This window comes from Protopterus annectens, chromosome 2.part1, assembly GCF_019279795.1.
Source record: "Protopterus annectens isolate FY-2018-M chromosome 2.part1, PAN1.0, whole genome shotgun sequence".
NCBI classification, from domain to species: Eukaryota; Metazoa; Chordata; order Ceratodontiformes; family Protopteridae; genus Protopterus; species Protopterus annectens.
In genome coordinates this window covers 1,990,008,989-1,990,016,834 of record NC_056729.1, presented here as the reverse complement: position 1 = coordinate 1,990,016,834, position 7,846 = coordinate 1,990,008,989, and positions in this window count along the sequence as shown.

Here is a 7,846-nt window from a genome sequence, read left to right as displayed (position 1 = left end):
TATATATATATATATATATATATATATATATATATGTGTGTGTGTGTGTGTGTGTGTGTGTGTGTGTGTGTGAGAGAGAGAGAGAGCAAAAGAAAAAAAAGGTCTGTTCACCACTTTGACCCTTTATTACAGATGCTTTTGTCCCAAAGAAGGTCCTAACGCCGTCACCTTATACTACTGTTCTCGTGTTTGCTTGAGGACAGAAAGAAAAGAAAAAAAGAAATGAATCTTGCTGATCTTGCCCATTAGCATCTTGCCCCAAGGTCAGTTGCTTATTTTGCAACACCTTCCCTATGCTTCTCTTTGAGCCCATCCCAGCATCCATTAAGAATTATATCCCAGGATGAGCACACACTCTTACTTTCGCATGGTATGCTCACCTCCTGGCAATTTGGAGCTTCACCATTTCACCAATGTTGTACTTGGAATTGAAAAGAAAAGTGGAACACTCAGCAAAAAAACAGGCAGATACAGAGAAGGCCTGCCACCTGCATAGAGAAGGTAGCCTAAGCCAGACAAACTTGTGGAAAAAATATGTTACCATATTATCTGAAAACAGAAATCCAAGGATGCAGAATGATGCTACTTAGCAGTACTTTTACACTGCATTTCTACTTTATACTAGGGGAAATCCTGAAATGTTGATGCAGAATATTATAGAAACTCATGTAAATACTCACATTTCCAAATGTTCTCCATTTTTTGATGAGTTTCTATGTCTGATTGTTAGATTTTTAGATAACTATCCTTATTTGCTACAGTGATGGTGTGAATGTCGGTAGAATACAGTACTGGACAGCAACATTTGTAATAAGCAAGCAATAATGTGTATTTTGTGTAAATAATGGATACTATGCTACATGAAATGGGCCTGTACACCTCTGGAAGGGCATTATTTACAGAATGGCATACACCCTGGATGGCATTATTGGCTCAGAGAATGGGCTGTCTGTTAAATTGTTTTATATTTGTTTTGTTTTTTTAATTACTATATATACATTTTTAATATTTTTTTATGTAAAACAGTTCCTCTGCCTAATGATTTTGACTTGCTGTAGAATATGTAAATGTCGTTGGAGGAAGTATTTTACATCTGAAATATAAGTTTGGTAAGTAATGTCTACATGCTGTCTCTCACAGTTGCAGACATTCAGAAGCAGTCTACCTTTAAAACCCCATTATTAAAATCAGTTAATAATGCTAGCCATTAATAGTTTATTGCCTCTATACCTCTCAACAGCCATATTTTAAAGAATGTCCAGATGTTTACCTTTTTTTTTTGTTCCTCATAAAGTTTGCAGTTTGCTAGCAAATCATTCAGGGTTAAAGTCAGTAAATAATGACAAACATTTTAGACTCCATTTCCTTTAGAAAATGCATGGTAACACAATTCTAGCAACTTTCTAATTTTATAAGAGCAATATTTTAAAATTTCCCTATTTTGAGCCTTTGTCCCCCTCCATTATTTTAGGCTTTTCCATATTTCTTTTTTTTTCAAACACCTTTATTGAATTATCATTTGTGACATAGGCAAATTTACATTCATATAAAAGTAATCAAACTATATTAGCATAACAAACATTATACTTAGGTTCATAGGTCATAGGATGATACTAGGCTATTGGCCCGGAGACCCTTATAAGCCTAACCAAGAATTTCATCCATGTTCCCTCAAAGTTAGCACCTGTTTCCCCTGTCCAGCAGGGACACAGGTGGGATCCCAGGGGTGTAGTTTCTGTTTCCCATCCAGTCATCCAGGTTCCTCTTAAAGAGGGCTAGAGAGGTACTCTGCTTGACATGGACAGGGAGTCTATTCCACAGATGTATATTTGGGACACAAATCTGTCCGACCAACAAGTTCTATTAATATCACAGACCAGGTTAAGGCCTTGCGTGTGGGTTGCGCAAGTGGAGTTTATCTTACGGATATGCAGCAACTCCATCAAGGCTAGGTCTGAAATAGCCTTGTATGCCAGACACAGGTCACCTCTGAGCAGTCTGTATGAGACTGAGTAGAGGGACAGAACTTTTAGCCTATCTGTATAGGATAGGTGTTTGAGACCCTGGATTTTCCTGGTCAGGAACCTCTGTGGTCTCTCCAACTGCTGCATGTGCTTGGCAAGGTACATGCCAAAGGGGGCATTGTACTCGATAATGAGTCTGATAAGGGAGGAGTACAGGGATGTTATGACCTCCTTCTTCCTGGGTAAAATACCCTTATTTATGAGGTGGGCCATATAGAAAGCCTTCCGTGCAACAGAGGCAACGCGGTGTTGGTCAAAAGTCAGGTTGCTATCAACCTGGGTGCCCAAGTCTCTCACAACTGATTGCATGCTTAGTACATTGTTATTTTTGTGATAATTAGTGGGGATGACATTTTCCCCAAAGGGGATAATGATGCATTTCTTGGCATTCAGTTTGAGGCCAGGCTTCTGGTACAAGTCATTAGTTTGAGTAAGGCCCTCTTGGAGGATGTTCACATCACTAGGGGAATTTAAGACAGCATCCAGCTTGCAGTCATCTGCAAACTTGGTCAGACACAGAGTTTTGGCTTGCAGATCAGAAAAGTATATCCCAAACAGTAGAGGCCCCAAGGCCAATCCTTGGGGTACACCGCTCGTTACATGTCTTCTACTAGAGGTGACCTCCCCTGCTTTGACTGAGTGGGTTTTATCAGTGAGCCAGTTAACTACCCATCTGGTAACATACGGGTGGATGCCTAGCTGGGAGAGTTTATCTATTATGCCTCAGTGGAGAATAGTGTCAAAGGCTTTGACTAGGTCAAAGTTGGTGGTGTGCATCGTCTTCCCCTCATCCATGGCTTTGGTGACTGTTTCGAGGAAGTTGACTAAGTTTAATAGGCATGATCTCCCTTTGACAAAGCTAATCTGTGTGGGGTCAAGCATTTGGAGATTGCTAATGTACCTTTTTATAAGGTCCATGATAATGCATTCCATTGCCTTGCAGATCAAACTAGTTATACTGATGGACCTATAATTGCCTGGGTCAGTGGATGCTCCACCTTTGTGTAGAGGAATGACACATATATTTTTATATATCACATAACCAAAGCAATATTACATAAATTATTCAATTCCTGCCTTTTTTTTAACAAGAAACATCTTTATTAAACCATCACTTACTACATAGGCAATCATACATTTATATAAATGAAAATAAACCACACCAACACAATCCTAGTTGCAAGCATTTTACATCACAAACCATATTGACACACTCCCAGTTGCCAACATTGTACCTCACTTATAATCTACCGAATCTTTCTCACTCAAACACTACATAGCTCATTTAAGTCCTACCACCTTTTAGACCTTATTCCTCCCTTGTATGTACTGTTCCCACAATTCCCATTTTTTCCTATGTAGTTTGCTCCTACCCTTTTCTAAAGATTTCATTTACAGTTGTTTTATCTGTTACAATATTCACTACTTCCAGTGTAGTTGGTTTAGATTTTGATTTCCATTTTCTAGCAATTGTTTTTTTTTTGGTAGCCACCATTATTAGACACAGCAAGGATTTACCATGTCTAGGCAATTCCAATTCTGTATCATAGCTCAGAAGTATCATTTCCTTCTTCAGACCAATCTGCCTAGGCAGCATCTCCAAGAGTGCATCCTGCAGGGAATACTTAATGCCCGCCAACTCACTGCACTCCTACAAAATATGTTCCCAATTACCACTTTCTTCCGCTTCACACCTCCAACATTTACTGTCTGCCTGAGGAAAAATTTTCTGGCATGTACCAGGGGTATAAAAATATCTGTGTAAACATTTCCAGGCATAAATCCTAAATCTTCTAGATTTTGTTGCATACTTGGCAGACATACATATATCCTCCCATTGTTTCTTTGTGAACCGCATATCCAATCTCACTTCCCAATCCTTTCTAACCTTCTCTGATTTATTCTTATAGTTATCATGCAATATTTTATATGGCCACCTAATTATTCCTTCTTTTAATGGCAGCTTTTGTTCTAGATTCTATTAAAAACTTCTGGTCATTGAGGACCCTCATATTTCTTTCTATTTGCCTATACTCTGATATCAGTCCTTGATAGGGAAGGCAATCTCTAACCTGCAGTCCAAATAAATTCCTGGCATCTTTTCATTCTATCATTTTTCCCTCTCTAGTTATTTGCTCCCAATTCCTTGGTCCTTTTGCCAGTTTTCTCCAATAAATTCCGGCCCCTCTTGCCTATTGTCTGTATCCCTAATTGCAGTAATCTCTATCGGCAGAATCTCCTTATTCCATTCTCATGTTGGTTTAGTTCTTAGAATACTTTCTTCTACTTTATGGATATAATATTCTGCATGATTATTGTTATTCTCCTTAAAGGCCTGCATCCAAAATCCTAGTCTTTCCTTGTTTCTTGAGCTTCCCCTGTGTTTCATTATCATCCCTTTCCACTTTGAATTATAGTTTTCTGCTGTGCTGTGTATAGGAGCCTTAAGCCAAGAGGTTGAGAGATATGCTTATCTTTTAATTTTAAATAACTCCGACAGCCAATGATCAATGCATTGATCCATTGATCAGTCTCTCTTTCACACACATACGCTTCTGCTTTCATGAATGCAAGCATACACACACACACACACACACACACACACACACACACACACACACACACACACACACACACACACACACACATTTCTATGTGTTTTTTTAATTTTTTTTTTTTTTAAGATAGCTATACAAGAAAAATGCTGCTTAGCGAGCATAATATAATGGTGCCCATTACAATTCCTACAGTCCAAACTCCACAGTAGGTTAATATGCTATCATGAAGTGATGGAGTCATTTTTCAGTGGGCATTACTTGTACAGTAACACCATTCTGCCAAAAGTTCATTCTACAATCAGACTGGTGATGTACAGGCTGCCCATTCTCTAATAGCCTGAACAATTTAACAGAAAATGCAGAATATATAAATAATGTTTTGTCTAAATAAGCATAATACAGTACTTCAAATGATGACACTACACCAAGTACAACAATCCACTACCATACACACAATGCTCCCTCTACACAACCCCACTTCCACTATGATCCAGCTCCAAAACCTCTTCTTCCCCTACAATCTACATACTTAAACCCAAAGACTAAAAACTATTACCAAATTTTACATAAGTTCACCAAACTCATACAAAGATTACGCAATCTTATAGCCGACGGCGATATCCATCCTAACCCTGGCCCAAACTCTCCAACCCTCAGTAACCCCCTAGATGTAACTCCCACCAACATAAGAAGCTCACATAATGCCCCAAAATCATTTCTAGTCTGTCACCTAAATATCAGAAGCATAAATAACAAACTACACAACCTGCATGCTCTCATAGATATGCACTCACCTGAGGTTTTCTGCCTCACAGAAACCTGGCTAAAACCCTCTATTAATGATAATGAAATACTACCCCCCCAATACAACATAATAAGACTTGACCGTACAACAAGAAAAGGAGGTGGGGTAGCCATCCTATACAAATCCTCTCTACAATTAACTACAATTAACATCCCCCCTGACCAAGTAACTTCCAAAACCGAAACAATAATCACAAGAGTACAACTCAATAAAAACAAAGCTATAAACATAGCATGCAGTTATATTCCTCCAGGCAATAACATCAACACCTTAGAAAGAACACTCCAATGGTTATCCTCCTCTCATCCCCAAGAAACAATTATACTTGGAGATTTCAACATTGACTGGACTACTTGTTCAGGTCTCCTCCCAACCACCCATATTAACTTACATGGTTTCTCCCAAACCATTACTACCCCTACCAGAATCAATAAATCTAACAAAAAGGAAAGCATTATAGATTGGATCCTTATAAACAACAATCCTCAATGGTACAAAGCAGGCACCCTACCCAAAGACATGAGCAACCACCTCCTAACCTATATATTGAGAAAAAAAGAAGATACACCCCACCAATCCACCTTTATAACCTGTAGGAACACAAAGAACTTTAACCTACATAGTTTCCAATCTGATCTAAGCCTATGCAGATGGGCCAAACTCAAAACACTACCCCTTGACCAAGCAGTAGCAGAATTCAACAACACCTTCCTAACCATCTTAGACAAGTACGCCCCCAAACGCAGATTCAGAACCAAAAGTAAAATAGCTCCATGGCTAACCTATACCACTAGACAAAAGCTTACTTCTAGAAATAGAGCATGGACTTCATGGAGAACCACCAAATCCCCACAAGCCCACACAACTTACAAACAGATTAGAAATTACACTAAAAAAATCCATTATGTTAGACAAGCAAAACTATTATTTTAACTTACAACAAAAATATCAACATCAGCCTCAAAAATTTTAGTCAGGTCTAAACAAACTACTCCACCCGGGCAAATCATCAACCCCCACCCCCTCTTCAACCTTAAATCTACCCCCTGAATCAGTAGCTAATACCTTTAATACTTTTTTCTCTGAAACCGTCAAATCCCTAGCCAATAATCTACCTCCCTCCTCTTTTTCCTCAACCTCACCTACTCATATGCACCCCTCTCTCTTAAAACTAGAGCCCATCTCCACAGACTATATCAAACACTCACTAGAAAAATTAAAGCCTACCACCCTTGCAGCTGACCAACTTCCTGCAGAATTCCTACAAAAGGCAGCTAAAGTAATAGCTTACCCCATCTCTATCTTAATCAATCGCACAATCCAAGAATCGTACATCCCCTCCATCTGGAAAATCTCACACATTCTTCCATGCCACAAAGGAGGGAACTCCACAGAACTCTCAAATTATAGACCTATCGCAATTCTATCTCCCCTAGCTAAAATAATGGAGAAATGCATACAGAAATAACTATTAGCTCACCTCACTCACAACTCTCTCCTAGCCTCATCCCAACATGGTTCTAGACCAGCCCACAGCACAACCATTGCCCTTCTCTCCTTCTGTCACACAATTAATTACAACCGTAATCAAAACCTGCTGTCCTGTGCCCTCTTCCTTGATCTATCTAAAGCATTCGACATGGTAAATCACACCTTACTCCTAGACTCCCTCAACTCACTATCCATAGATAAATCTACCTATGACTGGTTCCTCTCATACCTAAATGGACGACAACAAGCTGTATTATGGAAAGACAATCTATCCCCCCTTCCACCCATAACTCTTGGCGTTCCCCAAGGCTCCATTCTAGGTCTCCTTCTTTTCTCTATATTCATCAATGATCTACCCAAAATGATACCACAGGCTACCGCCATACAGTACGCAGATGATTCCACACTTATCTGCACTGCCTCTACTCCAGCAGAACTACAATCTCTTACCCAGTCTACCTTTAACAAAGTAGAAAACTGGATACATAATCATTTACTCCTACTGAACCCAAATAAAACTAAACTATTACTGTTCTCCCCCACCCAAAAGCAAACACCACCAAAATTTACAGTCTCTTCAAACAATGGGACTACAATTTCCCCTGACCCAAACACCAAACTACCAGGCATAATCATTGACAACAATCTGAACTATAATGCCCATATCGACAAAACCATAAAAATAGTAAACAAAAAAATAGGATCCATGTATAGAATAAAGAAATTTCTAAACCCAACTGCCAGAACTGCCATAGCTCGCACACATCTTCTCTCCTCCCTTCTCTATGCCTCAAACATCCTTACTAATCTTTCCAAATCAAATCTCAACAAAATCACCAGCTGCTATAACAATATTGCTAGATTCGCCACAGGCTCCACATACAGAACCCATCACTGTAATAATCTTCAAAAACTAGGCTGGCTAAAACTACCAAATCTAATATACTATAACCAACTCATACTTGTTC